The sequence below is a fragment of the Cyanistes caeruleus genome, chromosome 17 (assembly GCF_971803275.1).
Source record: "Cyanistes caeruleus chromosome 17, bCyaCae1.hap1.1, whole genome shotgun sequence".
Lineage (NCBI taxonomy): Eukaryota > Metazoa > Chordata > Aves > Passeriformes > Paridae > Cyanistes > Cyanistes caeruleus.
Genome location: NC_141717.1, coordinates 1,848,000 through 1,861,695, shown reverse-complemented (window position 1 = coordinate 1,861,695; position 13,696 = coordinate 1,848,000). Strand labels below are relative to the sequence as shown.

The following is a 13,696-nucleotide window of genomic DNA, read 5'->3' as shown; positions in this document are numbered from 1 at the left end:
CACGGTGTCTCCTGAATCAGAATAAATCTTGGAAAACAACCCATAAGTGCTAAAGTTGCACGTAGAAAAGGTCGGGCATTGTGCCCAGACTCGGAGATGTCTCACAGTGGTGGAAGGGCTGGGTGACCCCATGGAGGAGCCTGGATACCCTCAGCAGATGCACTGATTACCCCTCACTCTCCTGGCTTGCTCCCCCCTTATCTTTGCTCTGGGCACCCTTTATCTTTGCTTGGAATTCCACTGGCTTTGGAGAGGGAAGTGGCCACAGCCCTGGCATTCCCTCATCCAGCTGAGTGCAGTTGGCTTTAACTCATGGAAAACACGCTGCTCTCCTCTGTCCCAGAGGTTTTGTGGGAGCTTTCCAAGTTTGTACAACCAGTGCATGTGAGACCTAGAGAGAGACTCAGCCTGTGCTGTGTGTCCATGCTCGTGTTGATCCCTGCCAGTGGAAACATCATCTGCTCCTAGGTGGAGAAATGCTGTTATCCTCCATCTTCCTGCTTCATCTGAATCTCCAGGCTTGATTTTTTTTGGCTTCGTTCTGACCCTTCCTGTGAGCAGAGGGGTCTGGGAAGGATCAGGCCCTGTGGCATTTCTCCAAGTGAGGGTTTTTTATGAAGCAGAGGGAAGCTGGAATGAGGGACTGTGGCTGCCTGCGGTCAGAAGAGGCAGATTTGGAAAGTGTGTGCAGCCCAGTGTCCTTCCACCATGGCTCTCTCCCAGTGTCCAGAGCTGGGGGGAACCTTGTGAGCCCCTGATTTGCTGGAACTTGGGGCTCTGAGCAAGGTCATGCTCAGTGCAGCCTTTGGTGGGAAAGCTGCTTATGCGGGTGGGACAGGTGAGTCAGTGGCTTCCTCCTCATATTCCGTCATAATCCCACTCTCTGGAGCGAAGAGAGCTGCCTCCCTGCTCCCTGGAAGCCTCTGCCTGTGTTTGCTCGTTGCTTTTGGAGCCTTCCTGAGAGGCTCCCTCCTCCCCAGGCCACACTCAGCGAGCTGGGCAGGGAGGAGCAGGCTGCTCCGAATTTCTGTCACATTTGCTGTTTGGAGTGTTGACACTTGCCTTGCATTTAGCAATGGCAGCTGAGGAAGCCAAGAGAGGCAGAAGAGCTGCTGCCTGGTCACGAGAAACATTTAACTCTTGCCCTCACAACTCTCTTCCCTGTGTGCTGGCAGCTCTCAGGTTGGCTGATAGGAAATGCTGGTGGTGTTCCCAAAATTTGTTCGTGTTCAGTTGCTTGAAAGATGAGGAGGGTTTTTGTGTGCCATTTCCTCTTGCTCTGGAAGAAAAAACGCTGATGCCCTGGTGCCTGGGCAGAAAGGAGAAGGGGGGGCCCTGGCAAGGAAATAGGATCCAGAGAAATGTGTCACCAGCAGAAAGAGCAATTGTTTTCCTGCATTTCCATGGCAGAGCCTTGTCCTGTTCAGGCAGCCCATGTTTGACAGCCAAGATAATACATTTATATTGATGTAATTAGCGGGACGTGGAGTTTGCTGAATGGCTCGGGGGCAGCCTGCTTTTCAGACTAACTCCAGCAAATAGATCAGGGAGGATTGGAAAGCTGCCGTGGGTTGCTGGAATTGGCCCGTTGGGTTTCTGGAGGTTGAATACATAACTGCTGATATTTCCTATTGTGCTGTACCCTGTTTATTTGAAAAGAAAATAACTCAAGGGAACATGGGGCTATTTTTGCCAGCTTGAGATGATCAAGTTTGATTTCTAAAAACTGAAGCCGAGTCTTTAGGCTTGCACATTAAAACCAGTGTTGGAGCCATATCTCTGTTCCTTCACAAATGCGTGCCTCCACGCTTTGCCAACGGTGTAAACTCTAATGAGTGTTCATAAAAAAAAGAGAAAGAGCTTTTCTGTTCCTGCAGTGCAGCCCTTTTTGTAGGAAATGCTGTGGGCCTGAGCAGGGTCAGCATCAGGGACGGTGACAGTGGCATTGTGTCAGGGGACTGAGCTGGTGTCCTGCCCCAGTCCTGCCGTGAGCAGCCCTTGCCAAACCTTGGGGTTATCAGTGCATTCTCAATTTGGTGAAATAGAGACCAAGACCTTAAAAAAAGCTGTTGTCCCCTCCAGTGATGCTGCCCAGCTGCATTTCTAATGTGATGCTTCCAGTGGCACCAAAGTTTCCCCTTCAGCATCTTGTTCCCAGTCCCAGCCCAGGTGATTTCAGTTTACTGAGGATATCACAGGGAGCTTCCCAACTTGTGTCCTTCTGCTTCTGTAACAAAAAGGTTTGCAGAGGAAGTTACTCATGGACAACTTTGCTGTCAGCAAATCCCTTGTGTTTGTGCTGATCTGTGGAAGTGGAAGAACAGCCCCAAGGTCCTTGTGTGCTGAATTCTGTCTTCTCCTGTGGCCATCCACAGAGGCTGCAGCACTGATGTGGTCAAGCTCCTGCTCTCCAGCTTGCCCCTTGTCAGTCTGCTTGCTGCAGACTCTGGCCAGCAGGCAGAATTCGGGAAGTCCTTGGAACTGCAGCTCAGCAGGCCTGTGCTGAGTGCTTTCCCTTCCTATCCCATGGTATGTGCAAGGATAATGATGTGATGTGGCACTTCGGGGGTGCTCTGTCCGCTGGTGTTGGTCTCACTCCCTCCTTAGCTCTGCTGAATCTCCTGCCTTTCCAGTGCAGGAGCAGCTCAGGCAGTGCCTTGGAGGTGCTGTGGGTCTGGAATTCCCTGTGTAGCTGCATAGACCCTTGGGCTAAAAGGTTCAGAGTGGTCCTTGTGAACCTGAAGGCTTCCTGAATCAGTCCCCTACTTACTCATTACTGGTTCCCAAGGGGTGTCCTTTGCCCATTCTGTACACCCTCCCTCTGCTGCTCTGGTTCCATTAGCAGCACCTGCCCAGGTGTTCACCACAGGGTGTCTTTTCCCCACTGTCTGCAATTGTCAGTGGTGGGGAGTTCTGGAAGAGAAAAGCTCTTTGTGGGTTCACCATCACCTACCCCAGGGGTATTGCACTGCATTTGATGCAGCATCTGGCTGTGGGGATGGTGAGCAAGGTCGAGGGGCAGAATGGGGTCTCTTGCTCTGCCGTGCTCCCACAGAGGCTCACTGATCACATGGTGCCAGCTGAATCCTTATTTTTGTCCTCCCCAACCTAAAATAGAGGAAGTAAGAGTGTGCTGGAGAGCCAGACACTTATGGAGAAGGGTTCTTATTGCCACCATCTGCTAAAAGCCCGTCCCAAAGGAGACAGCACTTTCCCAAAGCAGGAATTTCATTAAAACAGGTTGTTTTGAGAGCAGAGAGTATGAAGGAGGAAGGGGAAATATCTCGGAGGAGGGAGGTTTTGCCGAGGCAACTACTCAAACGTCATGGCTTCTGGGGGCGGGGTGGGCATGTTTGGCATAATCAGAGGAATTTGTACTTCAGAATCTCCAGGAGATGTAGCTGCTAATGATGTCCTGGCTATGCAGAGTAATTAACATCTGTTTCTGTATTTGAACATTCAGGCAGCGTGCCCCGCCAGACATCGCTGCGTTCCCATCCGGCCCCTCGGGAGATCCTGCCCTGTTGCTAATTGTCGAGAGCTGTCCAGAGTCCTTCTCCATACAATCCTGCTGTGCTCCATCCTGCTGTGCTTCCGAGGTGTGGCATTCCCTGCTCTGATGACAGCTCACACCAGGATGCTGAGCAGCGGCCGCCGGCAGAGAGTGAGGCCAGTGGTGGGCATGGAACTATAAAGTCACATCCAAAGGTTCTGTGAGAGGACGAGTGAAGAGCCTGAGCTGACCCAAAAGCTGTCTCCAGGGGGGACCAAGCTCCAGCTGGATGTCGTAGGAAGCACAGAGCCCTCTGCGAGTTGAAGTTCAAGGGGATGCTGATTGAGGGACCAAAAATGTGAGGTTGGTTGTCTTTGCTGGTGCCATGCTGATGGGCCTGGAGTCTCAGCAGCCATTTATTCTTACATGACTTTTTTCACTCTCTGTCCAGCAGCTCAGGACAGCAGCTGCTCCTTCCAGGCTTGGTGTGCTCCCAGTGCTCAGTGCAGGGACCTTCTAGCATGCTCCTCCAGCCAGGCCACTCAGAGGGTGCCAGCAGTGGCCGCTCGGGACCAGGGACACCAGGCTGACCCTACAGTGACTGGCACTGGACCTGCCAAGCAGGAATTGTGTTGGGTGAGAGGCTTTGCTAAATCAGCTGGGCTGGGCTGTGCTGGGAGGGGCTGGAAGGAAGGAAGCCTTCTCTCCTCTGGTTTTTGAGCAGTTACCCTGCTTCATGTCTCTCAAGCCTCTTGTTTTTGTCTTTTTTCCTTGTTTTAATTCTTTCTTTGAGTGTTTCCATGCTGTCTGTGTGAAGGCTATGTACTCAAATGGTTGGGGATTCCAATGTCCTCTGGTTTTCTCATGGTGAAGAAGAAACTGTGAGAGTGGAAGAGAAAATGTGGGGTCTTCCAGCAGCTTGGAATCCTAAGCAGTGCAAACTGCATGACTGTCCCAGGGTGTGTGTGAGGCAGTTCAAGGGCAGGACAATAAATGAAGAAACTGCATAGCTTTGCCTGCAGTAACCCCAGAGCTGTGGCAGTTCCCAGCCCACTGGGACAGAGAGGTGACTGTGTTGTGCCTTATGTGGCTGGGCTGCTCTCAGCCTGGACATTCAGAGCCTGGGCTGTGGAGGCAGGATGAGGTGATGGGAAGCCAGTCTGAGCTTGGACCGTCAGGATACATTTGCAGTGTGTGATGGTGTTGTCCTTGGGTTCAAATGATCCAGGTTGACGTGGTGGCCTTATCCAGGTTGGAGCTTTGGATTAATCAGACACTAGTGCTTGCAGTGTGTTGGCCCATCTGGTCTGCCTGGATGTTTATGAACTCACTGGAGTCTTTTTGTGTCATTGATGTCCAGCCACAGCAGGTTTGCAGGAGCCTCTCATAGCTTTGGTAAGTGAAGCTGGGCCATGAGCACTCTGGTGTTTGAGTGGTGACTGTCACCAGGCTGGTGTTGGTCAGATCTCCACCACGGCTTGTTGTCACGGATGAGAGGGATGAGGTGGCATTCCTGCTCTTGGATCTGTTTTCATGCAGCCTTGGAATGGCTTCCAAAAGCTACTGCCCTTATTCCTGTTGCCTGACTTTGCTGTGTCTTAGCAAGCGGAGCCTGCTGGAGGGGAGCCTGGGGGTCTGCAGCACCACAGAAGGCTCAGGCAGCTGGATGTGTCTTGCAAGGCATGTGGGAGTGACTCCAGTAACATGATTTCATCTCCATCTGCCCTTTTGGTTCAGGATGCTGCCAGCAGCCCTTGGTTAAAGCTCAGCTCCCTCTCAGTGTTGGAGGTACCTTGTGTGGCTGGCAGGCTTTGCTCCACCATTACTCAAACCATCTGCATTGTGTTTCAGCCCTCTCAGAGTACAGCCTTTTCCTCATATGACCATTGTGTTTGTTCAGATGACTGTTCCCAGAAAATATTGCTTAAGGTGTGTATAATTGAACAGATCCTACAATTCCAGCTGCACTGGTGTAGCTGAAGAGGAGCCACTTGTGATGGAGACAGTGAGCCAGTAAAACTACTCTGGCGAGGAGAGGTGAAGGTTGTGGTGGTGTCAGGCACTGTTTTGTTTGTATCACTTCCTTGTACCAGGTGTTATTCCACACCTATCATTTCAATAAGTACAGTCTCCTAACAGAAGCAATGGCATGGCTGCCACATCAGTGTGCAGAAGGATTGATGTGTTTTTCAGGTGTCATCTGGAGGTGGAGAGGGATAAGCAGTAATGTGGTGCTTTTTCATTAAATGATTGTGCTGAGCTGTGCTTCCCTGTTGCTCAGAGAAGCTGTGGCTGCCCCATCCCTGAAAGTGTTCAAGGCCAGGCTGGATGGAACTTGGAGCAGCCTGGGATAGTGGAAGGTGGCAGGGAGTGGTAGGAGATGAGCTTTAAGGTTCCCTCCAACCCAAACCATTGTGTGATTCTATGATTCTAGATGAGGAACTTCTCTCTGCCCCCTGAGTCTGTCCCACCTCCCTATTCTCTTCAGGTTCCCTGTGCTCCTGGGGAAGGCAGGAGCCTCTTGTGCAGCTTTTAGCCTCTTAGCAATTCTTCTGCTTTTATCTCTAGGTTGTTTGTGATGGAAATGCCAAATGGCACCATTGTCTGACAGGCTTCTCCCACCTCTGCGCTTGCCTGAGGCACAGCCAGAGATGTGTTGGTTTAAATCTAGGCCACTTGGTTGGAAATTGGGACGTGGTGCCTGATGAAAGCCAGGGAAGGCCAAATTGCATTAAAATGGCAGAAGGAGACAGCCAGGTGCTGCTGCCTGTGTGGCTTGAACAGGGCACTGCAGCGAGGACTGGAGCTATATCTAGGAAGGGGTGCAACTGGATGTGTCTTGGGCAAATGATATATTTACTGTCTGTCTAATCTGTGTTAGAATTAAAGCTGTGACTGGAGTGTCTGGGGACAGTGTGCTCAGGGGACATTTCTACCTCCTGCCTCTCAGACTTCGCTTGCCCAGTCTGTGTCCTGAGTTTTCACTGGCTGTGAGACTGTTTCTTCCTGCAATTCTCTTTCCCTCCCTTCTGCAGTGGCCAGCCCTTCATCTGCTTATCTGTCAGCTTAGCATGATCTGAAGATACAATCCCTTCTGTCCTTTTGGGAACAACTTCATGTTTGTGCTGTGTCTGGGCCTCTATGAATTTGGGTTGCTGAGTGATTGGGAGGAAGGAACTTCATGGGTCATCAAGTCCAGTTCCGTGCTGCTGAAGACAAGCAGTCATCTCATGCAGGTCATGAACTTGTCCAGGAACGAATTGTTGGAACTCATGCTGTGTTTTTTCCCCCCAGTGCTTCTGGAGCAGCTGGTCCAGAGATCTGCTCTTGGAAAGGTTAGAAATCCTCCTCACACTTCCAGTGTCCACTTTGCCTGGGTTGGTTTGTTGTGCCTGTGCCATTGCAGAGAGTCAGCTTGCAGATGAGATGATGACTTGCACATTTTTTTTCCTTCCCTGGTTCTCTGTAACCTTTATGTCCTGCAGCAGTTGTGGCTTTGGATGGAGATTTGTCCTGAAAAATGTGCTGAAGGCTGTTTCATTTTCCCATTTGGGCAGCTTGGGTTGGTTGGGCCCATTTGTTTCCTTGTTGTGCTTTTGAGTGTTTCAAGAGCAGGTGGAGCTGTGAGCTGCACAGTTTGTGAATGTTAGCGAGTACAGAAGAACACTTTTTGTGCTGCTGTCATTTCTGTCTTCTTTTTTAATGTTTGTCCTTACCACTTGTGCCATCTTGTCCCTTCAGGAGGGAGAGATGTCAGAAACATTTGAATCAAGGTGAATCTGATAAAGCAATGTATTGAAGAACCAGTGCCTGGCTTTTACTCGTGGCTCTTATTCATGTTTATCTCTAACTGTGAATGTGCAATAACAACAGTTCTGTTCAGCACAGGCTGGCACAGCCTCAGACAGGAAGATCTGCTGTTTACCAAGCAACACTCTGCTATAAGTGAGAAAGAGGGGAAAAAAGTGGTTTATTGCTGCTGGGTAGCTCAGAGTGTAGTTAAACCTTTCTGAAAAAAGAGGAAACTAAGAGCACATGTGTTACTCAAGATGCATTTTTCCTGGCAAGAGTCCCATGTGTGTGCTCTTCTTGCAAAGCATCCCTGCGTATGCTCCTTCCCATTAAATCCATAGCATATTGGGAGCAGGCAGGCAAGAGCTTCCTGTTTTTATAATGCAACTGGTCTCAGCAGGCAGTCTGTCGAGGTGATTTTTCAGCCTGACATCTTTTGTAGCTGGGGCAGCCTGCGAGCTGAGTAGGATGACAGAACTCTGCTGCAAGGATTATAAACACAGGGAGGAAAAGATCTGGAAATGAGATCTGCTGGTAAAGCTTCCCAGGATTGGATGCTGTGGCTTGTGTTGTTTTGTTCTTTCCCCTGTGAGTCTCTCTGTGGCATTTCCTCGCTGCTGTGGCTGAGAGGGCCCTGCCAGCCCACCCACGCCATGGTGACACTCCGGAGTCACCCACAATTGGCTGGGAATTGCGGGATGCACGCGGCTCGTTGCACTTCACTGGAGCAGTGTTAATTGACTTAATAGAGCACTGGCGTTGTAGGGATTTCGTTGTGTGGGTTTTCTTAAATGTGTGTGCACTCAGACCCTTCTGCAGCAGTGCCCTTGTTGCCATTTTTATGCTTGTTCAGAAACTGCTTTGCAGTTGTCAGTGGAGATGAGGTTTGAAGTTAACCCTTATTTTGCAAAAGCCTTTTTGCTTCTCCTCTTTTTCTCCCTCCAGCTTCTGATTAAGATGCCTATTGCCCTTTCAGATCTGTGTAATCCCCTCTCTCAAAGTGACTGGGATAGATTTCCAGTAGCTCCCTGGATTATCTGTCAGTGGTTTATAGTGTCCAGTGCAAGGGAGAAGAGGAAACTTTGCTCAGACTTTGCTGGTGGTTGCTCTGTGGCTAAGCTGGCTCTGCAATACATCTATTTTTCCTATCAATCTTTCACTTCAGGCTTCAGGCCTCTTCCTCTGCCTGCATACTTAGGAAGAGTCAGTGCTGGGCATTAAATGCAGCTTAGCCCAATTCAGCTGCTATGTATGAGTTTCTTCTGGGTCAAAGTTGGGCCAGAACCAGTTTCAAAGCAGGTGAAAGAAGGTAAAAACCCTCAAGCTTGCCTTTGAATGTTGGTGTGTGTGTCCAGAGATATGTACTGCTGTTCTGGACTTTGTAGCATGGAGTGTGAGATCCTGTTCTGTGCTAGTCTAGGACTCCAGGTTCAATTATCTTGTTACCTCATTAATAACCCATCTGGAAATCTGCTTCCAGACAGTTCACTTCAGCTAGTGATATATCTGCAAGTGGTGTACCAGTCTTATTTCTCACCAAGACCTGGAAAACAGCTCACTTAAAGCTTCCTGTCCCCTCAGTTTCCTGCAAGGCCAGAATATCTGACTCTCTTCCCTCAGGCCTCTGCCCCAGAACAAACATTTGGGTGGGTGAGTTTCACCCTTCTCTCCCTTTCCTGTGTCCTCCCATCTGCAGTGTTTGCACACTGCCTGTCATCCTCGTGCCTTGCACACCTGAAGGCTCCTTGGCCCTGGCAGGTAAGGCAGAGCTTTCTGAGTCACAGAGCCCTGAGGAACTCTGTGGTGGAGAACAAGGGCTGAAAAAGCTTCCCTATCCCAGCTGAATATGCCAGCCATTATCTCTTCTCTCCAGTTATACTCCTGCCTCAGTCTGTCCTTGGAGGTGCCTTCCCACCCCTCCCTACTAGAAACTTTGCAAGGAATTGGAACTTGCTCACTCCTTCATTTCCTGCCAAGACTGCAGCAATGGGGCTGGCTTGGCAGGTGAGGGCAGGGAGAAAGAGCAGCAAAATTTTGTCTTGTCCCCAGCTGTGTGCACGACAGCTGCTGAGCACAGCGTGTTCCAGCTCGCTTGCTCCTGCTGCACTTGAGCTGTGGAGCTCTCATTGGGTCGGTGTTTGCAGCTTGGACTTCAGTGCTGTGTCTGCCTGAGGTGGGTGTCTTCTTGCTTGTCTGCTCTTCCCCTGCTGCCTTGTGGAAAAAGAGAAACTTTTTCCCTTCCTCTCTTGGAGTTACTTCTTTTCTCAGGCTTACTTCAGCCTGGTGAATTCCAGCCATGCTGTTCTTGGTGCTGGCACCTGGTTTTGCACATCCTCAGGTCCTGCCACCCTGCCTGGCACTGGGGGCTGGCTGGATCACACAAATGCTTGAGCTCCTTTCCGTTCCTTGCCTAGCAGAGCACCATCAGACATTCCCCTCTGCATTCTTAGCCATCCCAACCTGCTCTGGGGCTTTGTAACCTTCTTAGGCTGCCATGTCTCATGCTGTGCACCTTCCCTGCCATTCACATCATTCCCTGCTTACCCTGGCCTCCCTGAGCATGTGCCTCCTGCAGGGGAGATGTGCTGTGCATGGAGGCAGGATTGGTGGAGGAACAAGGGTTGGCCATTTCTTCAGGATGTCTGAAGTGATCTCCAATGGTCTCAGCTCCTCCAGCCCCAGCTTCTCCAGCTGCCCCTGAGCTCTTGGTGTTAAAGGGCGTGATCACATCCGGCAGTCCCAGAGAGGAGGCTGCTCCTCCAAGGGCTGTGTGTGGGCACTGGACAATGAGAGCTCTTCAGGAGCCCTGGTTTCTCCCTGCCAGCAGCAGCTTACATGGGACTGAAGGCAGAGAGCTCCTTCTTTGCTGGTGACAGTGGTACCAGGTCCCAGCACATCTGGCTTCCCAGGGAATGGTCATGGCCCCAAGGCTGCCAGAGCTCCAGGAATGTTTGGACAATGCTCTCAGGCACAGGGTGGGATTTTTGAGGAGTCCTGGTGCAGGGCCAGGAGTTGGGCTTATGATCCTTATGGTTCCCTTCTATCTGAGGACATTCTGTGGATCTTAGTCATCCCCAGGCAGAGGACCTGGAGAGGAGAAGGGCTGGTACTTCAGCTTCAATCTTAGAAGAAAGTCTCCTGCAGCTTTCTCTGGGCACAGCTTTGAGGGATGTATTTCCCTCAGGTACATGGTGAGCCTTCTCCTGGGCCAGCTGCTGGCCCTCACCTCAGACCAGAGCTGTCTGGAGTTCAGTATGTCTGATGGCATTTTCATTCCTGGATCTTCCCTGGAGCACTTGATTTAAAGGCTGAGGGAATGGAAGAATTAATGAAGTGACAAAGTCTTGTCCCTGAGTTTCCAAGACTGAGAACCCAGAGAGGCTGGAAAATCCAAGCAGGAGCAAAGCTGGCTTGTGGCACATGGATCAATGAATTACTGGGAAATGGAGTGTGGGGGTATCCCACCACAAAGAGGGGCTGCTGCATGTGGGACCAGCTGGGGTGAGTCTCCCTCACTGGTTTCCTCAGTGGCTGCAGCAGCTCCAGGGACCTCTGTCTCTTCTTCCTGATGTGTGTCAAAGGGAAGAGCTTGGGGCTCATGCTAGGAAAAGTTGATCCTGCAACTTCCAGATGCATTGAAACACACACATGCTAGTCCCTTTTTTTCTTTTTTTTTTTTCTTTCTTCTTTTTTTTTTTTGCTCTCTTCAGAGCCAAAACCTACTTTGAAACTGGAGGGAAGGAAAAGGGGTTGGGTAGATCTCCACCCTTCCTGCCTGCTCTGCTTTGACACAAGAGCTGGGGACCAAAGGGTCAGCACTACTCACTGGTGTGGAGGAATGAAATGTGGAAGCATCCAGGCAGCTCCTCTTGTCCTGGCAGCAGGAGGAGCTCCATGGGACAGCTTTGCTGTCCTGCACACCCTGTACATGCCTGCTGCCCAGGTCTCCTGGAGATTTTGAGGAAGGGTCTGCATCATGTACCACAGAACAGGGTGAGCAGCTGTGAGTGGCTTGGGGGTGGTGAGATCAAACCTGGTTTTATTTTGGGAGCAGTTACACAGCATCAGTTCAAACCTGGTAATTATTGCAGCTGCGAGAGGCAGAAAACCAAAATCCAAACTCAGCATCTTGCTAAGGTGCTTAACTGTTAATTTCCATGAGTGAGATCCACCCTTCTCAGGACACTTCAATCTGTTCACATTGTTGCTTCCTCTACAGATTAGATAGGTGGAAGCAGTGCTTTATTAATTAGAGGAAAAATCCTGCTTCCTCCTGCCAAGACAGAGAACTCTTGGCAGTTTGCTTCCCATTTAGTGACTGAAGCTTCCCCTGTTCTGCCACGTGCCTGCAGGTCATCTCCTGGGGCAGAAATTCCTCAAAAATAAGGCTGAGTGCTTCCAGAGAGGCTTTCTTCTTCCTTAATTGACGCCTTCCCTTGCTGGGGTGCAGTTTCCATTCTCACCTTGACTTCTTGGGGGCTCCTCATTTGTTTAGTGTTGGCCAAAGGCATTTTGGGGCTCAGTGTGGTGAGCACGTACGTGCTTTGCATTGGGCTGTAGCGCTGCTGCCACTCCTGTTCTCAGACTGGTTTGCCCTCTCTCCACCTTTGGTCAACACTCCCCCTTCAGTATCCTTCATTGGCTGCTCTCACCTGGCATGAGGGTGACCCTGAGGAGAAGGATTTACTGCTTTGCCTGGAGAAATCCGATTTCACACAGCACTCACAGCCAAGCAGCCCAGTTAGACCAGACAGTCTCAGAGATCACTCCAACTTAGCTAGGTTATCCTCCACCTATTTATAGCTCCCTTCCTCTCCCAACTCCACCCACTATGGGGTTTTACTGCAGGTTTTAAAGCAGGGCCCCCAGGCTTTCCCCTCCCTGTGGAGTGGAGCTGCCTGTTCTGGCTCCCTGGTGTGGAGCTGGTGGAGGAGACGAGCTGGGAGAGCAGCACCACGTTGGGAGTCAGCAGCAATGCAGGCAGCAGGCATGTCTGTCTCCTCTTGGGCTGAGCTAAAACTGGCATTTCCATGGGCAGCAGGAGGAAGAAAAGGGTTCTGCTTTACCAGCTTGAGGAATTGGTCTTGAAACCAGGCTGTGGAATTGCTTTATGTGGCAGTTTAACCCAGCTCAAGGGGGAAAAACGCTACTGACGCCTGGGCATCCTTCCTGTTTGCCTCAGCCTTCAGTGAAGGGCTGTTCTACCCATCTTGCCTTTTTTTATCTACTTTATCATGATAAAACCCAAGTTTTGAGGTAAGAGACAGTTTGTTCTTCTAGTGGGTGTGGGAGTTGCATCCTCTGTGCCTTTGCTGCTGGAGCACATGGGGGCCCTTAGGATGGGGTGAAAGAGCAGAGACACCAGAGGTGTGGGATGGGGAATGTCTCCAGATAGACTGAGTTGATGATACTTGGAGGTGTCTTCCCCTCACATGGTGTGACTTTCATTTAGCCAGAAAATCAGATTTCTTAGAAATTATCTGCTTGAGTAGCAGGAAATGAGAAGGGAAGCACCAGGGATCCACTTTGGTTGGATCTGCAGAAATCAGTGAAACCTTGCTGTTGGGTAATGGGGATGTGGGGCTGATGTACAGCAGGGAGGCAGCCCAGTTAAAACAAGGAAAAGGTAGGGAAAACAAGCCAGTTAAAACAAAGAGGTAGGGTTCTTGGGCTTTTTTCAGATTTGTTTGGTTCATCCAGGCTTTGCAGGCTACAGAGACTGTGACAGAGCAGTTAACATTCTCCAGTTAATGACCTAATGCAGGCACATTCTGGTATTGAGCTTGTAGCAAAATTACACCTGCTCCTTGAGCTGCTGCTGTGGAGAGTCTGTTATCTATCAAGGCCTTTCTTGATCCCTTAGATCAATCCTGGGATTGGAAAGCTGTATTTTAGGACTCCTCATCTCAGCCTTTTTTTCGGCAAAAGTAGTTTCTTCGCAAAGGTCTTTCTGTGGCTCATTCATCTCCTTAAATCCTGGTGGGTAATTGAATAAGCTCAGCTGTGCTAATTTCTCCATCTTCTTTGTTTCTTCTTTTTTGCTCTGTTAAATGTTACCTTGATCCATTGCTCCTGACATGCATCCAGATTGTCCTGCCTTTACACTTGAAGGAGAGATGTGTGTGTGTTTAAACTTCTTTTAATACAGAGGACATGAAATGTTTCTGGAGTTTAATTGTGAGGATGTTTGAAGAACAAATTCTGAAAAGCAGGAAAGAGAGAGGCAGAAAAGGAGGAGCAAAGCCCCAGACCTGCTTCTGTGGGTAGGGGCATGTTCAGGATCAGCTAAAACTTACCTTGAGCTGAAAGCAAATAGTTACAGAAAATACTTGTGCAGATCCCCAGTCTGTCCAGTTCCAGTCCTACTGGGGTGTTAGAGGGAAACAGGAAAAGAGGAATATTTTATTTTAT

General features: G+C 50.0%; 1 protein-coding gene across 15 annotated transcripts in view; it reads left to right on the top strand.

Annotated features, from left to right (window-relative positions):
* Nucleotides 1-13,696, top strand: part of CAPN15 (calpain 15) — a 55,176-nt gene that overhangs the window by 2,131 nt on the left and 39,349 nt on the right. For 4 of the 15 annotated variants that reach the window (XM_086854560.1, XM_086854551.1, XM_086854550.1 and 1 more), the window contains exons 2-4: nucleotides 3,464-3,856; nucleotides 3,948-4,129; nucleotides 6,788-6,828. The gene's annotated coding sequence lies outside the window, so the exon portion shown is untranslated. Of the gene's footprint in view, nucleotides 1-3,463; nucleotides 3,857-3,944; nucleotides 4,130-6,787; nucleotides 6,829-13,696 lie in introns of all 15 variants that reach the window. The other 11 variants (XM_086854557.1, XM_086854562.1, XM_086854548.1 and 8 more) reach the window with 3 other exon arrangements.